General features: G+C 34.9%; 1 protein-coding gene across 1 annotated transcript in view; it reads left to right on the top strand.

Moving 5' to 3' along the window:
* The first annotated feature begins 20,832 nt into the window (after positions 1-20,832).
* LOC149784460 (glycoprotein-N-acetylgalactosamine 3-beta-galactosyltransferase 1-like) overlaps positions 20,833-21,948 on the top strand; it is a 70,884-nt gene continuing 69,768 nt past the window's right edge. Inside the window, exon 1 of the mRNA XM_089933274.1 lies at positions 20,833-20,944. The gene's annotated coding sequence lies outside the window, so the exon portion shown is untranslated. The remainder of the gene's footprint in view (positions 20,945-21,948) is intronic.

Raw genomic sequence — 21,948 nt, 5'->3', positions numbered from 1 at the left:
TATACAAGTTTGGTAAGCAGTAGAATAACAATGAGAGAGAAAGCTAGTTTGACTTTCAGCGTTCTATTATTGTCACGTGAAGTTGCGGCTTTCGATCAACATTACCAATTTGTCTGCATAAAATACTCTGTTAGATTTAAAATATGTTGGTGTGCTTTTTTAAAATTAAGAAGTCTATGATGTATTTAATTTAAAGGATGGTACGTACGTCGTACTTAGATTAGTACGTTAAAGTATCGTTTTTGTACTCAAAATACTGTACATATTACCGTTTTAAAACTTTACAAACTTACAATTAATTTGATAAAGGGTGTTATATTAGGACTTTGATGTTCTGATGGTAACTATACATGCACCTTATGCTGTGATTTAAGTGACTAATAGTAGAACTAAATATCCATAAACAAGTAAGGAAAGTGATGGACTCATGGATTCACTTGTTTAAAAAAGTATAACTTTAGCCATCCTCCCAATAAACCATGATATACATACTTACATGCACGGACGCATGTACGCATTTACATAGAAGCAAAACAACCAGTATTATTTTGGCCAATAAGTTAACTTTTATTCTATAATTGAACGTGTTAACTTTGGCAATATTCTAGACAAGATGGTTGTAGTAAGAAGAATTTGACACGACATAGTTCTGTGTCTTTCAAAACATGTTGACGTTAAAATTATTGTCCTCAGCTACGGGATCAACCTGATTCTGATGAAGTAGAAGATGCTGTTTAGTCAAAAAAATAACATCTGTTTTCTAGAACAATTATTTGACCTAATTCATCACAGCCATCAGATATCTCTTGTATTTGTTCAATGTCTAGGCCGTATTTGCCAAGGTTGTAAATGTCGTCGGGATTCCACTGTCCAATAAATTTGTAAATTTATATGCGATTTCTGGGTAAACAGGCAATGTAAAGCAAAAATATGTTTCTCTTTGTCTGCTTATAACACGTTTGCTCCTCCATGAATTTAAACACTGTTTCCACTGTTAAACCTAAAAACGACTTTGTTATGTTCTCCCCCACATTCTTTCTACACAATGAATGTGCGCCCGATACGTCCATTGTTTCAGCCTACAAGCCTGGATTTGTTGATACTGATAAGGCCTTCAACCCTCAACAACGTATACTTTCGTACGATACAATATACTTTATGTCGCTACCAAGCCTTAACAATGTTGTTGGAATATTTTCACTTTTGCGCATGTGTCATATTTTACATTCGGTATCGGGTAGATTGTGAACACTGTGACCAGCAATTAAGTTTCCTCTGTTGCCTCACTGTCTCGTTTTCTTCGATCTAGCGATTTCAGTTCTTTCCCTACCACTGTCGCCTCAAGCACGATGAGGTAGACCATGTATATTCTACGCCTTTCCAAAAAATTATTAAATGCAGTCTGTGTGTTGTAATCTGTAGCTACATGAATACCTGTAAAGCCTGTAATCAGTCGGCTGTATCCATCCACTATAGTTTATCAGGGATATTATGTATACTCTGGTAATTTTTGTCCCTCTCAGTAAGATAGCTAATAATGTTGAGATAGGTGAGTTATTTATTATTGGTTGTTGGCAACAGGAACTCGTGGTATGTAAATGGCTCTTGTATCTTCTTCTGGTTGCATTGCAATGTGTGCCTCTGTTTGTTGAAAGATGGGCAATCATTCAAACTTTGTCTCAGGTCATCTAACTTGGGGCAATGTGGGCATCTTGATCCCCTTTCTACGTTAATTGGAAGATATTTACCGAGGCTGCCTGACAGCAACGTCTTTCCTGGTTTGATGCCGTTGATGATTCTTAGATCTTGATTATTTCTTAAATGTAGGTTCTTGACCTTTGGATTAATATTGGGTTGGATAGAGTACAATGTTCGTACTTTGGTCTCACTGGACAGTTTATCTGGTGAATTTTCATCCGACAATGACCCATTGCAGAAAAATAAGAATAATTTTACACTGAAGATACAAATAAAAATAAACTAATGATTTTTGTAGAAAGCATGCATGTGAGATTTTGAATGTGGTAATCAGGTTAATTCCTCATACAACTGGTGGCTTTTATACTGAACCAACACTACCACCAACCCCTCTTTTTACATTCATTTTTGACAGGAAAGAGCTATTTTGAATATTTTCCTGTGACAAGGCAGCTAAAATAATTAGTATGTGCCTTATGCATGAATAAAGTTCACTAGTACTATAACAAATTAGCATACATTTCATCACCCCTCCACCATCTCTATTTTTAGATAATTACCTCTGTAGCAGACATACATAATTACGTGTGCCAAGTCGGCTGTTTATTTGCAGCCCAAGTTACGCATTTGATCTCCAATGCTAGTTTAAGGACTCTCGGTGCTAGTTCAGTTCCCATAGTAAACCTATGCAAACACCATGATATCAAAAATTCAATCATTTAAAAATTCTGAGTACTCATGATCAAACCTATGTTCATCAGCATAGATGAAACCTGGATGTCAGCTTCTATGTTGAGGAAAGGATATGAGCCGCGGCATTTTCTGGACTAGCATGTGTTTGAAACATGTGCTTTCAACTCCGCGCCATTAGTAATGAGTGTTCCAAACTCAAGACTGTTAAAGGACTGAAATTCCATCAATAAAACAAAGTCTTTATTATTTTCACTTACAACTATGATAAGCTCTCAAAAGATTCTTATTCCTAAAACATAACTTACATTATGAACCAATCCTGGTCAGCCAAACCAATATATACTCTATTTTATGTTCACACATTTCCAGGCTGGTTCCCATTTTTCCATGTCATTAGTACCGTGTGTCCTTAACTGTGACAAGCATTCACCAAACAAGCCAACTCATTTTCAAGCCTAACTCAAAGTAAATCTAAACCACATTACAGATTTAGCTTCTGTGTGAATTTATAAATGCTAGGCTTATTATAATTAGATTCATGCCTTCTACCTTACAAATTAGGAAGGTGTCAAACTACGAAACTATCCAGTGAGATCTGAAGAACTGGAGGTATTAGGGTTCCATTAAATTTAGAAAAGAAAAACCCTCTCACTTGTGACTAATTCCCCTTAGCGCTTCAAAGTAATCGCTACTACAGCTGGCGCATTCGTACTTACATTATTTATTTATTTATCTATTTATTTATTTATTTATTTATTACTTTTCATGTCATTTTGGTTTTTCCACCGTCAACGTGCACGGTGTTGCAATATATAAATAAAAACAAAGGGTCCATTTTCTGATGAATAAACGAATTACCTCTGTGTACCATTAATATAATGTCAAGGGCTGATCTAATTTCTTACTGTGTACCATTTATATGATGTCAAGGGCTGATCTAATTTCTTGATGTGTACCATTAATATGATGTCAAGGGCTGATCTAATTTCTTAATGTGTACCATTTATATTATCTCAAGGGCTGATCTAATTTCTTACTGTGTACCATTTATATGATGTCAAGGGCTGATATAATTTCTTACTGTGTACCATTTATATAATCTCAAGGGCTGATCTAATTTCTTACTGTGTACCATTTATATGATGCCAAGGGCTGATCTAATTTTTTAATGTGTACCATTAATATGATGTCAAGGGCTGATCTAATTTCTTACTGTGTACCATTAATATGATGTCAAGGGCTGATCTAATTTCTTACTGTGTACCATTTATATGATGTCAAGGGCTGATCTAATTTCTTAATGTGTACCATTAATATGATGTCAAGGGCTGATCTAATTTCTTATTGTGTACATTTATATGATGTCAAGGGCTGATCTAATTTCTTACTGTGTACCATTTATATGATGTCCAGGGCTGATCTAATTTCTTACTGTGTACTATTTATATAATGTCAAGGGCTGATCTAATTTCTTACTGTGTACTATTTATATAATGTCAAGGGCTGATCTAATTTCTTACTGTGTACCATTTATATGATGTCAAGGGCTGATCTAATTTCTTACTGTGTACCATTTATATAATGTCAAGGGCTGATCTAATTTCTTACTGTGTACCATTTATATGATGTCAAGGGCTGATCTGATTTCTTACTGTGTACCATTTATATAATGTCAAGAGCTGATCTAATTTCTTGCTGTGTACCATTAATATGATGCCAAGGGCTGATCTAATTTCTTAATGTGTACCATTAATATGATGTCAAGGGCTGATCTAATTTTTTACTGTGTACCATTTATATGATGTCAAGGGCTGATCTAATTTCTTACTGTGTACCATTTATATGATGTCCAGGGCTGATCTAATTTCTTACTGTGTACTATTTATATAATGTCAAGGGCTGATCTAATTTCTTACTGTGTACCATTTATATGATGTCAAGGGCTGATCTAATTTCTTACTGTGTACCATTTATATAATGTCAAGGGCTGATCTAATTTCTTACTGTGTACCATTTATATGATGTCAAGGGCTGATCTAATTTCTTACTGTGTACCATTTATATAATGTCAAGGGCTGATCTAATTTCTTACTGTGTACTATTTATATAATGTCAAGGGCTGATCTAATTTCTTACTGTGTACCATTTATATGATGTCAAGGGCTGATCTAATTTCTTACTGTGTACCATTTATATAATGTCAAGGGCTGATCTAATTTCTTACTGTGTACCATTTATATGATGTCAAGGGCTGATCTGATTTCTTACTGTGTACCATTTATATAATGTCAAGAGCTGATCTAATTTCTTGCTGTGTACCATTAATATGATGCCAAGGGCTGATCTAATTTCTTAATGTGTACCATTAATATGATGTCAAGGGCTGATCTAATTTTTTACTGTGTACCATTTATATGATGTCAAGGGCTGATCTAATTTCTTACTGTGTACCATTTATATGATGTCCAGGGCTGATCTAATTTCTTACTGTGTACTATTTATATAATGTCAAGGGCTGATCTAATTTCTTACTGTGTACCATTTATATGATGTCAAGGGCTGATCTAATTTCTTACTGTGTACCATTTATATAATGTCAAGAGCTGATCTAATTTCTTACTGTGTACCATTTATATGATGTCAAGGGCTGATCTGATTTCTTACTGTGTACCATTTATATAATGTCAAGAGCTGATCTAATTTCTTGCTGTGTACCATTAATATGATGCCAAGGGCTGATCTAATTTCTTAATGTGTACCATTAATATGATGTCAAGGGCTGATCTAATTTTTTACTGTGTACCATTTATATGATGACAAGAGCTGATCTAATTTCTTACTGTGTACCATTCATATGATGCCAAGAGCTGATCTAATTTCTTATTTTAATTCTTTTTTTACATAAACGCCAATGATAGTATTCCCTCTGTATCTTCGTGTCATATTACAATGAGAAAGTCGTGCACAGGGGCAGAAAGACAGACAGAAAGACAGTTAGATAGAAAACAGTTAGAAAGTAAGATAGAACGACAGTTTGAAAGACAGTTAGACTGAAAGACAGTTGGACAGAAAGACAGATAAAAAGAATGTTAGACAGAAAAGACAGAAAGACAGATAAAAAGTTAGAAAGACAATTAAACAAAAAGACAGTTAGATAGGAAAAATAATTAGGAGGCAAATCATTCCCATCATCCTACGTCACGAGTATACGGAACATATCGAGCTTTTTAGGCAGTCGCTTAAGGTCTCACTGGATAGTTTCGTATTTTGACACCCCCTAATTTTTAAGGTAGAATGCATGAACCTAATTATCACAAGCCTAGCATTTATAAATTCGCACATAAGCTAAATCTATAATGTGGTTTAGATTTACTTGGAGTTAGGCTTGGAAACAGGTTGGCTTGTTGGTGACTGCCTGTCACAGTTAGATGAGCATTGGAGATCAAATGCATAACTTGGGCTGCAAATGAGCTGCCGACTTGGCTTACGTATTTATGTGTGTCTGCTACAGAGGTTAAAATCTAAAAATCTAGGTGGTTGAGGGGTGATGAAAAGTATGATAATTTGTTATAGTACTAGTGAACTTTATTCATGCATAAGGCACATACTGATTATTTTAGCTGCCTTGTCACAGGAAAATATTCAAAATAGCTATTTCTTGTCAAAAATGAATGTAAAATTTAGGGGTTGGTGGCAGTGTTGGTTCAGTATAAAAACCACCAGTTGCATCAGGAATTAACTTGATTACTGCAGTCTAAATCTCACATATATGTTTTCAAAAAAAAATAATTAGTTTGTTTTTATTTGTATCTTCAGTGTTAAAATTATTCTCATTTTTCTGTAATTGGTCATTGTTGGATGAAAATTCACCAGATTAACTGTCCAGTGAGACCTTAATGTGTCAGTCATTTGTAACAGTCGCTTGAAGTGCTTAAATAAATCAGAGTCACTCAGGCAAGGAAGTGAACTGAGATACCAACACAAATAGTTACTTCTTTAATGTCTTTATTGTTCTACGCTGGTTTCGCTAAACATTGCATATAGTAAAATTACAATCAAAAACATGCTTCTAAGTGGCTATTTGCCAGCGTGAAAAAGACATCCGATTCGAGGTCAAGTTTCTCTCTCTAATTCTCCTACAAGCAGACTGATTATTTTAATGAGCTGAGATTTAAGATTAATGCAGATAATCCAGCAATATTCTAAATGTAAATGACATATGATGGTGAGATTGCAAATGCAAGCATGTGAAAGACCAAAATAGAAAATATTGATGTAGATACGATGAATTATTGTTGAACATACCTTTCCTGAGCATACACATTTCAGTTAAAATAGACCAAAGACAACCATGCCCTGGAGTAGGCGGTGCAATCTGCAATCTGGAGCGCCTTGACCCACTATCGAACCTCACACACACCTACTCATTGCTTAATGGGCCAATATAGAGCAATGATACATGTCTCATGCTCAGTTTAGGTGTAAATCATGCATATTCTCCCGATATGAAACACACACACACACACACACACACACACACATATATACACATATATATATATATATATATATATATATATATATATATATATATATATATATATATATATATATATATATATATATATACAAGAGCGTCCGCCTCGGATACCGAAGGTCTCGGGTTCGGTTCCCGGCCGAGTCATGCCAAATACTTATTGCTTGGCGCTCAGCAGTAAGAGTTAGTGTTATCACTGAAAACATGTTAAAGCTATATTACATATCCCATTCGCTATCTATCTATATATCTATCTATCTATCTATCTATCTATCTATCTGCCTGCCTACCTACCTATGTACATGTTTGTCTGCCTACACACACACACTCACACACACACACACACACACACACACACACACATCTGACTTGGCTTGTCCTTTTTCAGATTGATTTGATTAGCCAATTACTCCTCTTAGATTAAGTTGCTAAGTTATCCAACATGAAGCTATTTAAAGGGTTCTCAGTGTTAAAGGAAAGTTCTAAGGCCAAGATATTATTACATTATTAAAGATACTACTTTTCCATAAGTTGTAAATAGGCTTGGCTTGGTTTTAGACTGCTTTTCTTCCATCATTGTTGCAGAAAAGATGCCAGATAAAGGACACACGGTACTAATGATACGGAAAAATGGGAAGCAGCCTGGAAATGGGTGAACCTAAAATAGAGTATATATGGGTTAGGCTGACCATGATTGGTTATTAATGTAAGTTATGTTGTAGGAAAAAGAATCTTTTGAGCGATTACCCTAGTTGTAAGTGAAAAAATTAGAGACATTGTTTTATTGATGGAATTTTAGTCCTTTAACAGTCTTGAGTTTGGAACACTCATTACTAAAATTACCTCCTGACTCTTTGGTGCGGAATTGAAAGCACATGTTTCAAACATATGCAGGTCCAGAAAATGCCGCGGCTCATATCCTTTCCTCTACACAGAAGCTGACACCCGGGTTTCATCTATACTGATAAATATAGGTTTGATCATGAGCACTCAAACATTTTAAGTTATTGTATTTTTAATATCATGGGGTTTGCATAGGTTTACTATTGAAAATGAATTAGTACTGTAAGTCCTAAAAGGAGATATGAACATTATATGCGTAATTTCGTTATTCGTGACAAATAATTTTCAATAATTATCTTTTTACAAAACGGTTATACATGTCACAAATTAATCTTTAAAATTTGTGATGACATGTTTTACACGTGTCAAGTATGCCAACGCGGCGAAAAACAGAATCGTGTGAAACATAATCGGGCCATCGGGCCAAATCTAAATTTCCAGAAAATTTCGGATAAAAAAAGAAACGAAAACACACACACCCCCAAAAAAAAAAAAGAAAACCCGCATGCCATGTTTTAGTTATCTACTAGTGTATGTGAATGTGTTAAGTTTACGTTTTCTTTGTATTACTTCGACTGATCCTGATATTTTCAGGAGCGCATTTGTTTTCTGTTTCAACGTTACATCATTTTTTTCAAGTCTACTAAATATTTTCTCGGTTGTTAAGCATGTGTGTTTTGTATTTACCTGCCCTCTCTGACACATATTTTGTCCAGGGTTGGCATCCAACTCAGTTGTTCTGCCTACATCAATAGTATAGCTAATAAATTGTATACTTCATTATCAACGGTTCCGACTTTGATCAATACGTTCTCTAATGTCAGAAGGGTCTCTTTAACGGTATCTGCTAAAACGTTAGCCTACTCATTTCTCTTTATTTACTGCTTTAAGATTTAAACGTATTCAACAATTGACATGTATATCAAATATCGAGACAATTTCCAGTATTAACAGACGGAAAGTGTCAGTCCCCTGTCCAAAAACGTTGAATTGTTGGTCGCTAATATAACTGTACTATACCACGTTAAGTTCAGAAATACCGCGGTCGAAAGTTTTCTTAGTGTCTGTTCTAAAGAACTTCGAAATCCTAAGCAACTGTTGACGTCACTACATTCTCGACATCATCTGCTGGTTGACATGGAACGTTGTCAGTGTAGTCTAGCGCCGTTCTCGTATTTAACACGCGTTGTTTCAGACAGTGTTAAATTTCGATAAAATGGTAGATCTAAAGCTATTTAATGGACTTGGGGATAGCTACGGTGTATTATCGTAAGTACCATTGCGACGTTTGCTTTGTTTTAAATGCCTTGCTTTGTTTGAAATATATCGTTAAACGATAAAAGTATAACTTAGATTGCGATATCGGTTTCAGTTACAGATTATTGTATAAAATTTACTAAACGAGTATCCATGCTTAAGGATATCGTGAAACAGACCGGCATTCCTTCAGTGAGTTCATATCCGAGTTGACATGACCATACACATAATTTGTTTGCGGCTAATATATAAATGTGTGGCAAAATAAAGGTCGTGAATGGGAAATAAATGCATCGATAGCGAGGCAGATAGGTTAGATGGGTATTTAACAAGGAAAATAGGTTTATAGGTACATACATTGTGGGTTGTAATCTATCTTATTGATTAAAATCAACTATTAAGCGATTTCGGTCCAGTCCTTCCATCTTATCATTTATTTATTTATTTATTTATTTATTTAGCTAGTTAGTTCGTTACTTAGTTACTTAGTTTAGTTAGTTTAGTTAGTTACTTATTTAGCCAGTTTGTTTGTCCACGCATACTGTGTGTCATCCAGGCATACTCACTGGCATGTAGTCAGTTACAGTTATCAGTCAGTCAGTCAGTCCCTGCACCCAGTACGAAAATCTACAGGCCAGTCCATGCATCCACTCAGATAATCATTTAGCATGTAGTTAGCAATTCAGTCAGTTATTTTAGTGGACTGTTTGGTACCTTAGTTACATTAGCAGTAACTATATTTCCTTCTTTGTGTTAGGCATATCTCTGCATGAATCATGGTATTTATTGTGTCAGCCTAAGCTAGTAAAATTACAACAGAGCACATGTGTCGTTCTTCTCGTTTCTTAGAGACGTTCCATGCTGGTTGTCTGTGATGCAATTTCGTACCCAGCTGGAAAGAGAGTTTGCCGAAAAGCAGAGAAATGGTGTAAGAACGTGTCTGATAAACTTTATATCCTGAGACAACACAACATTGATGGTAATTTTCCTACATGTCTCCATGTTTGCTATTTTCTTCTTTAATAAGAGTTGATATTCATAAAAATGGAGGTTGGGTGGGGTTGGCTTCATTGCATATGTTCTTTAGTAATATATAATCCTTCGACCATATTCACTCGCGGTAGCGATTGAGCCAGATTCCACCCCTTTTCCACGCTAGCTGGTACTCCTTTTATTGCTAAAAACCTTCTTGTGTGTATATACTGAAACACCAAGTACGTTATATTTAAAGTAATAAATTAACATCTAGTTATCGATCCATCTATCCATCAGCTTCAAAGATATCACGAAAGGAATAAGCATTGCTTGAATTAAACATGCCAACAAGTAAACAGTGTATCATTCCATCGTTCTCACTCTCATTTCGAAACACTAATTCAGTTTGCCTATCTTTCCGTCGTTACTTCCTCAATCCATTCACAATCTCCTCCCACAAAACGTAGCACCACAGTCTACTACAGTGAGATATATCAATTCGTAAGCTCTTTATTGGTTTGTAGGTATACTTCAGATAGAATCTGCTCTCCGAATGGAAGTGGCATCGATGGAAGAAAGGACCCGTTTTGCTCGTGAATCATTATGTTCGTATGAAGAGGCTGCCAATCTCCTTCTCAAGTGAGTAAAATTGTTAAGTAGAGTAGTGTGCAAATGGTAGATTCTGAACGACCCAGCACCATTTCAAACCAGATTAAACCCGTCATCGTCTGTTTCCAATGCGAGTGAGTTAAATATCATAGATTTAATCTCGCATGTAATGGTAAAGGTCAGTTGTGTTCCAAATGAACACAACCCCAACCACTCCACCCGTACCCGCTTGGAAATAGACGCCAGAGCAGTTGAGGCTGAGAATGAAACTCAATAGCCATCACCATAACCATGTCCATCTTGGGAATCCTACCAAACAACCTTAAGTAAAAGAAAAGAAATAAAAGTATGGCGGGTTGCATCGGAGGTGATCTCCATGCTTTAGATTCCTTATATTGGGAATAAAGTTGGTTTTACGACAACTTGAAGAAGCCTATCTATTTTCGTGGTTACTTACATAATTACTACTTTCTGGCATGTAACGAATGTCGCGATTGTGATTATAATGATGATGATATATTATTATTATTATTATTATTATTATTATTATTAATACTAATATTGATTTTTATTGTGGATATATAGTATGTTGGATAATCAGTTTTCATACAATATCACAATAATTTGTTATGTATCCTTTGAACTGTACATATTTTGTAAGTAAACATAAGGCTGTGAACAAACGAACCAGGGTCCACCTACTGTTTTAATTGCGAAAATTGTCGATCACAATGGTTTTATTTTGGTACAGTACCTTAAGTGTGTCAAGACATTTCAATATATGTTCGGTGAAACTGGGTATTTGGTAAAAGCGATATCTGTATCTTAGCCCTTAATTGGTATAGAGTAAAGATATTTGCCGCGACAATACAGTTTTATATCCTTTTAATTTACAGTGAGAGAGAAGCTGATGAAAAAGTCATCTTGAGAAAATACGAAACGTCCTTCCAGGAGATGCTGAACCCGTACAAACGTTTCTGTAATAGAGTTGAAAAAGGACAGAAGGTACAGTAAATGTAGTCCGGAGTGATTAAATACTACTATATTCATTGAGTACAGACTGGGGCTCAACCGAAAACGTTTGTGCAATATTAATAAATATATTTATTCAATTCAATAAGAAGTTATGAAACAGTAAGTCTCGTCTTGATGAGTTCGCGTAGATGAATATGATAGTTTTGATGGTTCATAAAACTTAATACATCCATACAAAGGTCTGAATTGTTTTATTTCCTGATTAGAGTATTAAAAAAATACAACATGACTGTATGTACCTAATTAACAACCTAGAAGTGTGATAAATAGGTTTATCACATAGTTGATATCATTTACAAATAATGCTTGTCGTTTATTATATTTGATATGTCAACACCTTAGCGTATCTTTGAATTGGTCCAAAAAAAAAGCCCATTAAATCATTCCTCTGTCTTCATATTATAGAATGGTCACCACCATGTTGATTTTCCTTGCCCAGCCACTTTTATTTTAATGTTATGTTAACAATATGGCGTCCGTTTTACCAATTGGTAGTCAAACGGTTATTGGAAAAAAAGGGTAACTAACACAGAAACGCACAGTGGTGGCTACATCTGTCGAAATATGACCTTTTTACCCTACATAGAAATTTTAAAATGCCAACCTAGGAAATGAGTAACCTTGCTGGATGTTCATCAAGTCCAAACGACATGTGTCGAGGCCCAAAACGTTAAATCACACTGTCCAAAACGAACATAAAACATTTAGGCAGATAAACACAAAACAGCCTATAATTATATAGACAGCCCCCGTTATATTGTAGGTGACACGCTCAATAATATTCAAATTATGAAACATGGTGTATCATTTACATCTGCTCGCCATAAATTCAATAGGTCATTACTCTTTTAAGATTCTCTTTGATTATATGATTCCTGTGACAGATGAAATTTCATTTGATGGCAAAACGTCACCTGATAAATTTCATGTCGCATGATCATTCTTCATATCGTATTCTTTGTAAGTGAACTCATCACGTTAAATTGTTAACATCATGCAGTTTTGGTTAGTTTCCAAATGCCTTGCGGCTAATTTAATGTTGCAATTCATTTTTTGTCAATAGTTGGAATTATTATCTTTATGTGTAGATATAAAAAAAATAGCCAGCTGTTGATGATATTGTAATAAATTTGAATTATTCGCATTTGGTTATAACGTACCGTTTTAAGGAATTCTTAGATTTTTGTGATTACTTGTCTGATTCTTGGAATTCGATGCAATATAAATATTCCTTTACCCGAAATAACTGGCCACTTACTAGGAACAAACGTCACAGAGTAAAGTGTTAGTGAGTTTCCATGATGCCATTGTTCAGTAGTAGTGAATTCAAGTGCATACCGAGTAAGTGTCCATGGATTAATAAAGTACCTACTAAAATCTAGTAGCGTACATTGGTAGTGTAACTGCAGTTGCAGTATTTACGGTAGGAAACCGGTAAATTACACAATGTAATCAATAAGAAGGGACTCGGCAGATGCCGTTTATGTGGCCATGGTGGCAAAGGCCAAGCAGTTATACCTTCGACAGTGCCTGGAAACTACAGTTTGACTGGTCTAAGGTAGCGTCGTTTAAAATAGTTCCCTGTGTTCCGGGACAGTTGCATAATTTCTACGACGAGAACTGCTGGCGGTACGGAAACCTAACGAAGAGAAACCATATATATGGCAGGTTGTGAAATCTGTGGTCTTGCAATGATTAGAGTAAAATTTATGTACAGAATGGACACGTCGGACTTTCTGCTTTACAACTGAAGTTGTGTGGAAGCCTTTGGAAATTTGGGGTAAACTTATGTCTTCTAGCGGGAATCACGCCAGGGTTTGAAACCGATCGGTCAAGTAAGGACCTGGTAATGTTTTATTTCCCTCATTTCTAGGTCTACAAACGATCAATGGTCAGATTAGAAAAGTTGGTTTAGCAAGAGGAAAGTAAACAAAGCCAGGAAGGTGGCGAAGAGGAACTCTGACGGATACATTAAACTTTTAAAGGAGGAGACAAATCAAGCGGTTAACATTGCCTCAGTAAGCCGATATTTATTACTAACAAATGGCTGTGTAATATTCTTCAGATATAACACTTTTCCATTCACCTCGGACCATTTCTGTCTTAGGAAATACCAATGAACATGAGAATTCTTTGTTGCATACTTTTAATTATCAGAGTAAGATAAGATGTATTTAACGTCGGTATGATTTAAAACAACAATCTATTTACCGACATTACGTAAAACAAATCAGGCATTACAACAAGCGTGACATCCAAACACATCATAATACTCATACAAATTGGACAAAATACACACGGCGTGAACTGAGACATAAGCTGGCAAAGCATTTAAAATTCAGTGACTAAAGGTGAATTTAGCAGCTGTAAAAATTTTTTTTTAAAAACACAATTTAGGATTAAATATATAAAATAATTAGTCCCAATTTAAATTTAAAATAAATGCAGAAGCTCCAAATGAGGATTAACAAAATTATGTGATGCAGCTTACGCCTCACTTGAAAGGAAAGGGGGTAACAGTAAGGCACTTGAGTAGCAAATGCGACAAGGAGAGATAAAGGAATAACGCTAACACAAACATTAGCTGTCATCATGGCATAAGGTGGAATATTATTTAAGGCTATTACATTGACATCCTTTACCATTCCAAGATCGAATTAAAGCTCTACATGAATCCAATTTGTCTAACGTTATTTGGTATCCCATTACATCGAGCGGCAGCTGCTTATACCAATAATATATCTTCCAGCTCTCTTTGGAATATGAAGGAGTCGCCACTGAGATTGCTGACAAAAAGGTCAAATCTTTCGTGGACTGTTGGTCTACCTGTATGTTACAACATGCAGAAAATTTCACTGGTGATAGAAGGTAAAGCATATATACGCATGTACGTACATCAATCCTGACTTTACAACGTTGTATAAATTGATATATTTTTGTATCTACACGTCTGTTAATCCAACTATTCATTTATCTGTGAATTATCTGCATTAGGTCATGAAACGTATTATTTCTTCACCTCTACCTCCAATTACACACTCTCTCTCTCTCTCTCTCTCTCTCTCTCTCTCTCTCTCAAAGGCACATACCAGAATGTCATATAAAAGATTAATAAGAAAGAGGTGAAACCGTAGAACAGAACAAATTCATATACTTTAGTATAGAGAGGACCGCATATATAAAGTAGGATTGTTCGGTCAAATCCAGAAACATAACACTTTTAATTTTCAAAATATATGTCGAGTTTCAGCTAGACGAAGACAAAACAATCAGTAAAGAGAAGTCCTCGACAAATATCCTGCCCTTTATAACAGGCATATATTTCTGGATTTGGAAGCCTTACAATTAATTTTCTGCCATGAATATAGAGTGATAATTCATGTCCTATAAGACGAGACTTCAACATACACATATACTCATACACATGTCAATATGATGTTGATTATTTTCATGTCTTTTTCAGGAACGTGATTAATACAGGACAATACCTGCTCAGCAAAGTTGATTCTGAAAAGTTGGTCAAGCTTCTATCAGAATTCAACAAGGAAAGCCTCCATCTACCAACATACCAGGTAAATGCCATGTAGGAAACACTCATCTTCTCTACGACCCTCAACCTTCTTGGGTAGACAAGTGTTAGTGTCAGAGAAACGTTTGCTAGTGATGTTGAGGACAAAGTCAGTGAGATCAAAGTCTCATTCATGTGTACTCTTCTTATATTAAAGGGTTATAAGAACACGTGACATTCGTATGCGTCTTAGAAACACGTGTTCTAAATTTAATCGTGATTTGTCTTGCGATTGTCACATTTATTGCGTGTATCGTGTTCAAATGTTCAAGCCATTTGTCTTTCTGAAATATATGGTTCCGTAGGATGGACTCTTTCGCTGAAATGACTGTTGAGTCGACAGAAAATCGCGGAAAATGGATTGATGATTATTTACTCTTGTACATACTGGGGATCGACCCCAGGAGGGATAGCTTTGAAACGAGCGCATTACAGTTTCATCATCTTAGCACTATCTGTTGTACATGAACATGGATTCCAGTGCCAATCGTGCTTCATATCATCTTCGCTAGCCAAGGTTCCATTACGATAACCCAATCTACACCTTGGTGGATCGAACATATATTTTAGTGCTTTCTCCTAGATACATCTACTGGATTTCCTGCTTTAGTATTTAATGCCAGCTAACCAATAGCTTGTAATAACGGTGCATTGTAATCGGTCGAAAATGATGGAGACAACTGCCTTAAAAAGAATACTTTGCTAAGTTTAACATCGAAAGTATCTCTACGTGCCACAGAGAAGCCATTGCAGGTTTATGTGCGTAAATATATTTGTACAAACACGGACCGACAGTGGAAAATTCCTTTTTTTATATACTTTTTTAAAGTCCATTTAAGTTGTGTGTTCCCCTTGTCTCAGTCACCTAGCAACAGTGTTCAAATGTAAACAACTTTATTTTGATTCGATGCAGCGGCAAGCCATTGCATCCAATGAAATTCAAAGACCCGACGCACAGAAATATTTGCTCGAAAAACCAAGATGTATATAGGGTATCATATCGGAACTTTGGCTAGCGAAGATATTGTCACATATATAGTGCATAATGTTTCGAGTGTTTAGGTCTTGTTGTCAAGCGTATATTTCGAGGTATGTGTGTAGATTTAGTGGATATCTGTATACATATTGAGGATATGTGTGTGCGTGTCTGTTGATTTTCTAGTATTACTATTTTGATCTCTTTGTCGCTTCAAGAACCTTTAGTCACTATAATCTGTCATAAATAATCTTCAAGATCTTTGATTAATTTCTAGGAATTCCAAGGAACTATCGATCTTGAGGAGCTACTTGGCTATCGGCCTGTGGTAGAAACTATCATTTCAGGTCAGTTTGGAGTTATGCAATATGAGTATGTTTGTATGTATATATAGAGGGTTTAACGAAGCATCCTTTCAATCGGGATAATATAGAAATACGTAAAGTTTAGATATGAAGTGAAACAGTTACACGATTTTATGCGCACATCTTATGTTTCACACTGGGTTAGCAGTTTTATGCTGACAGGCTATTTTGAAACAAGACTACTGTCACTTGCACCATGTAGGTTCGGGAATATAGAATATTGCAGATGCATCCTCCCGTGCATCGTAAGAGGCGACTAATTGAGGCAGCCTTGTCACCCTTGTTATAATACATCAGCTGTGCTTGCTTTGACCTTTTCAAAGAGCGGGAATTATTCAAATATTTTGTATGTTTTAAATTAGACGTTGTTTTTTCAGGTGGAATACCTTTTCTCTTGTCCTTATCTTTGTGATTTCATAGTTAAACTTCATATTTTCCATGTCTTTGCCACATTACAACCAGTGAATGCATTCTTTTCCACATGCATTTGTCCATTATTACACCAGCACTTAATCCATGCATTGAGATCAAGACGTTGCTACGAAAATGAGAACTCTGTACTGTCACACAAACAAGACAAATGGCCAAAAGTGAACAACTGTAAGTATAGTATCCAACCCCGAAGACGGACCTAACGTTGCATAACTGAACGAATGTACATTTAGGGAAGCTTACTTTGTAGGCTACCAACACCAATCAGATACAAGCATATGCATTTACTTAATGAACAGTTGTATTATTTGTGCAAAGATATTCTTCTCATAATCGGTAATGATCATGCTTGCTACTAATGCAATTGGATTTGTTGAATGTATATTTGTATATGCTTTACTTACTCAGTTAAGATCATTGGACGTCTATGATGTCTTTCACAATCTTTTCTCTGAAAGAACTATGCGGTTACTTAGTGGTCTTTATTGTTAGAAAGAGAGATACAAGAGGGGAGGGTATAGGGTGAGAGATGGACAGACAGAAGGAGAGGCATATCATCGTATTAAATAGATTTTTGAGATTCCATCTACCAAATACACGAACCCAGTTTTATAGACGTTACTTTTAATTCATGCCTCAGGTTCATCGTGGTTGTATTATTGTTGATCTGAACCTAAGAGGACATGGAAAGCTGCAAATGAAATAACTACCCAAAGTATGATTTTCCGTAAAATGTGGGATGGAACTAGAAACTTTGCTGCAATGCCGCAAACGCGACGTCTTACTGATTTCACACACACACACACACACACACACATATATATATATATATATATATATATATATATATATATATATATATATATATATATATATATATATATATATATATATATATATATATATATTGTATGTTTTTTTTCTTCAAAAGTGACCGTGTAAAAGGATACTGAAAGTGTTTTCGTTGATAGCTTTTAAACTGAAATAATTAGGTTTCAGAATATATTACAGAAGATGAAGTTGTAAAGGGATGTCAAGATCATACGCCGATGACACCAGCTGATAGTTATGATGTCTGTTCAATCCTTTCTGTTTAAATGGTATGTGCATTTTTGATAAACATTCGGAAGAGAACGGGATATATTGATATGGGTGATAACAAATATATAAATAATTACCACACACGCATAAACTTATAAATAAAATTCTAGTACTATTCAATATTTTAGCTGAATAATCAAAACACACGTTTATTCATGTGCTAATAAGGTTCAAATTTTAAGAAATAATTTGAATAGCGGATTTGCGATGTTGAATAGTCCTGTAATAGCTGGACATTTTGAAACCACTAAAAGTTGTGAAGTTGAGATTCTAAGTAGCTTTACGGTTTTCTTATTCTCGCTATTTGTAGTCGATTATTTTCCTGAGTTGGGACAAGTGTTCCTTCGCTGTATGTACTCGATCATTCCTGAGTTGGGATAAATGCTCTTGATCGCGTCAATATGACATTTTACTTCCATCGTTCGGCGGACCAATATCAGTTCTTTGTAGATTATATAGAAATTAGGAAATATTAACCAAAATGTTTTTGAAACAAATGCATTTTGTGATTGATTATCCAACAAAAACCTAGGAACTTCATCCAACTGATACAAATTTATTTTGTTTATTGGACCAATAAACAAAGTAAGATTGTATCAGTTGGAGGAAGTTCCTAAGTTTGTGTTGGATAATCAATGGTGGTATTGTGGCACATAACAGTAGCAAATATTCATTGTGAATAAAAAAAATCAAGCTACAACTAAAGCGAGAGATAATTACAATATGTAAAATGGTTAATTTCAGGTGTGGGGTGGTGGTTGGGGGTAGGGCAAAGTAATTGCTTTTGCGCCGATATCCTTCTCAGATTCGAATAAAATATAATTAAACAAACTAACGACTCCAAAATATGATATTGTTTTTACAATGTATGTTACTTTCAGCAGATGATTATGGAGGAGAAAAGAATGAGGTAAAGGATGACAGTCTCCTTACCCCAGCAGATAGTTACGATAGACTTCTGCTCTTATGCTAAGTTAAGCATCTAAAATGTATCCTTAACCATGAACTGTTTAAGCAAATTAGGAATTAAAACATAATTGATAAATTTAAAAGACGTGATGTGGCTGTTATGATAAATGCTTTCCAAAATTTACCATTTTACATATCGTAATTATCTCTTGTTTAAATTGTAGTTAGTTTTGTATTCACAATGAATATTAGCTACTATTATCAACCGCATAATCTTTCAGCATATGAAAATGATGAAGAAATAAAGGAAATCGAAAAGAACAATACCATTACCCAAACCAACACAAACGTTATGTGTTTAAATAAATTATGAACGAGACCATGATTCCTAAATTCATAAGACTTGATATTTGTTCTTACGATAATAGGCTTATAAAATACTCATTTACATTTGCTGGTGTTGTAACTGTTGTTGTTTTGGTAATGTACATTTACCATTTTTATTTTCCAAAATATCTTTCAGGAAACGAAAGAGATGAGGAACAGGAGGAACTCAATGGGAACAAGCCATTGACACCGGCCGATAGTTACAATAAACTATACAACCCGTTTTGTTCCAATGGTAAGTTCCATGCTTAAAACATTATGCATAAGCATGACGTGTTGAAATAAAATCTGAAGGAGAACATGTTGTATAAATGCATGTGACTTGATGATGACGTGAAGTTAAACCACCGTGAGAAAACTCAACCCTTGTTCAAAATGGAATTATCTACGATTGTTGTAATTGTTTCCGTTTACGAAAACTAGACTTTCAGAAATTGTATCAGCTTCTGCACTCTTTCCTGTGAACAAATATTGATGAAACAATTTGAGACGTAAATAGAAATGTACAACATAACTAGTACAAAGCGTGCGTCACCTATATTTTATTCCAGAAGATGAAAACAATGAAGAAAATAAAGAAATGGATAATCGTTTTAAGCCAGTTGACAGCTGTGGTAGGTTGAACTAGTTCTTTTGCAATTGTAAGAACCAGTACTTTTAGCTACAAATAGCATAAATACACTTTATATGTTGATATTCGTAAGGAAAATAATACACACATCAAGCACCTAAAACTACACTAAATTACAGTCTCATTCAAACTAGAGTAATATAATCAAGTCGTTCAATCTTAAGTAATAAATTCGAGACTGCGTTATTATCTTTAATTGCTTGATTGATGAATGGAATCTGGATAGAATCCATTACTGTTATTTTATCGTTTAATAAATGACAAAGAAAGAAAGCATTTCAAATTGTACTTGTACAAGGGTTGGGGGGAAGAGGGTTATAATTAATCAATCACACCTCCGTCCATTGGTCCTTACAAGGGATGGGGTAGTAATCAATAGCTGATCCGGACAGATATGGCTACGTCTATTTATTAGCATCTCGTTTTTCATTCAACTCACCCGATTTTAAGTAACTCTTCCGATCTAGCCAGTTACAGCACTGGTTAGCGGGACATTGTTAATTGCTAGGTGGTTATAAGGGCGGAGTCGACGATCAATTAATTAAATAAGGTCTGTAAAGTATTACAAACGTACATCGAACTTACTCCTCTAGCACGGGATTGTTTCTATTATGGGACTTGGAGATTTTATTCCTTTAACACGGGATTGTTTTTTATATGGACAGAAGAAGTAATAATAACGATGCATAAACACGTTCAAGTTTAATTATTTATGTTTAGGTTATCTCTCTATTGAAAACATCCAAAGCAAAACAAAAATGAATAACACCTGCTATAGATACGCCCAATGTACTTTTACAATCTGTTACCTTTCTTTCACTGAATCGAGCATTTATTTTAGGTGAGAGAAGACTGAATCGATGCGTAAAGGCTGTGGCTATTAATGAGCATAAAAAGATGGAATTTCTGGAAATGGATATCAAAAAAGGTAAAAATATTATCAGTTTCCTATTTCCATGGGCGAATTTATTCCGTCCAGTTGTATTTTAGCTGGTTAACAAAGAATTGATTAATGTACAGACTGGTGGAGAAGATGGCATTATGCTGATTGCTAAATCACGATTTCACCTTCCCTCCTTTAGCCATCAATCGTTTGTTTTGGGTTTTTTGTTGTGAATATTTTTAAGTTAGATTTAGTCATGTTTTAATTGTTTATTTAGCGAAATATGAACATATTTGAAAACAAATATTATCCCCATCTTACTCCCTTCCCCGCCTCCTTCTATCTCTCTCTCTCTCTCTCTCTCTCTCTCTCTCTCTCATTCACTCTCTCTGTATTTCTCTCTTTTGCATTTCTCATTCACTGATAATCGAATGTAAATGCTTATAATTTTCAGTTTCTTTGCTCACTATTGATATATGCATGAAACCCTCATCCATTCATCAATCGTTTTTGTTTTTACGTGGATATTTGAATCAGATTATATTATGAATTAATGTATAATTATCTACATATGAACACATTTAAAAAAACCATCAGTCATCTCTCTATCTCTTTCTGTATATGTATCTCTGTCTCTGTCTCTCTCTCTCTCTCTCTCTCTCTCTCTCTGTATATGTATCTCTGTCTCTATCTCCCTCTCTCTCCCTCTTTCTGTATATGCATCTCACCTCTCTCTCTCTCTCTCTCTCTCTCTCTCTCTCTCTCTCACGCACACACAGTATTTTTACTTATATATATATATATATATATATATATATATATATATATATATATATATATATATATATATATATATATATCTCTAACGATCGATCAAAAGTAAATTTATATATCCTTCAATTGTACACTATTGTTTATATACATAAAACCGTGAAATAAATAAATAAAATTGAACCTGAAATGTTTCTCTTCTGATTACATTTCGTGACCGATACTGCGTTATTTAAGAAAAAAAGCGACCAGGCAATATGTCCATCCTTTTGTCCGTT

This window comes from Sinohyriopsis cumingii, chromosome 14 (genome assembly GCF_028554795.1).
Source record: "Sinohyriopsis cumingii isolate HCF-2022 chromosome 14, ASM2855479v2, whole genome shotgun sequence".
In the NCBI taxonomy this organism is placed as follows: Eukaryota; Metazoa; Mollusca; class Bivalvia; order Unionida; family Unionidae; genus Sinohyriopsis; species Sinohyriopsis cumingii.
Note: the sequence above shows the minus strand (reverse complement) of the source record. Positions and strands in the feature narration are given on the sequence as shown.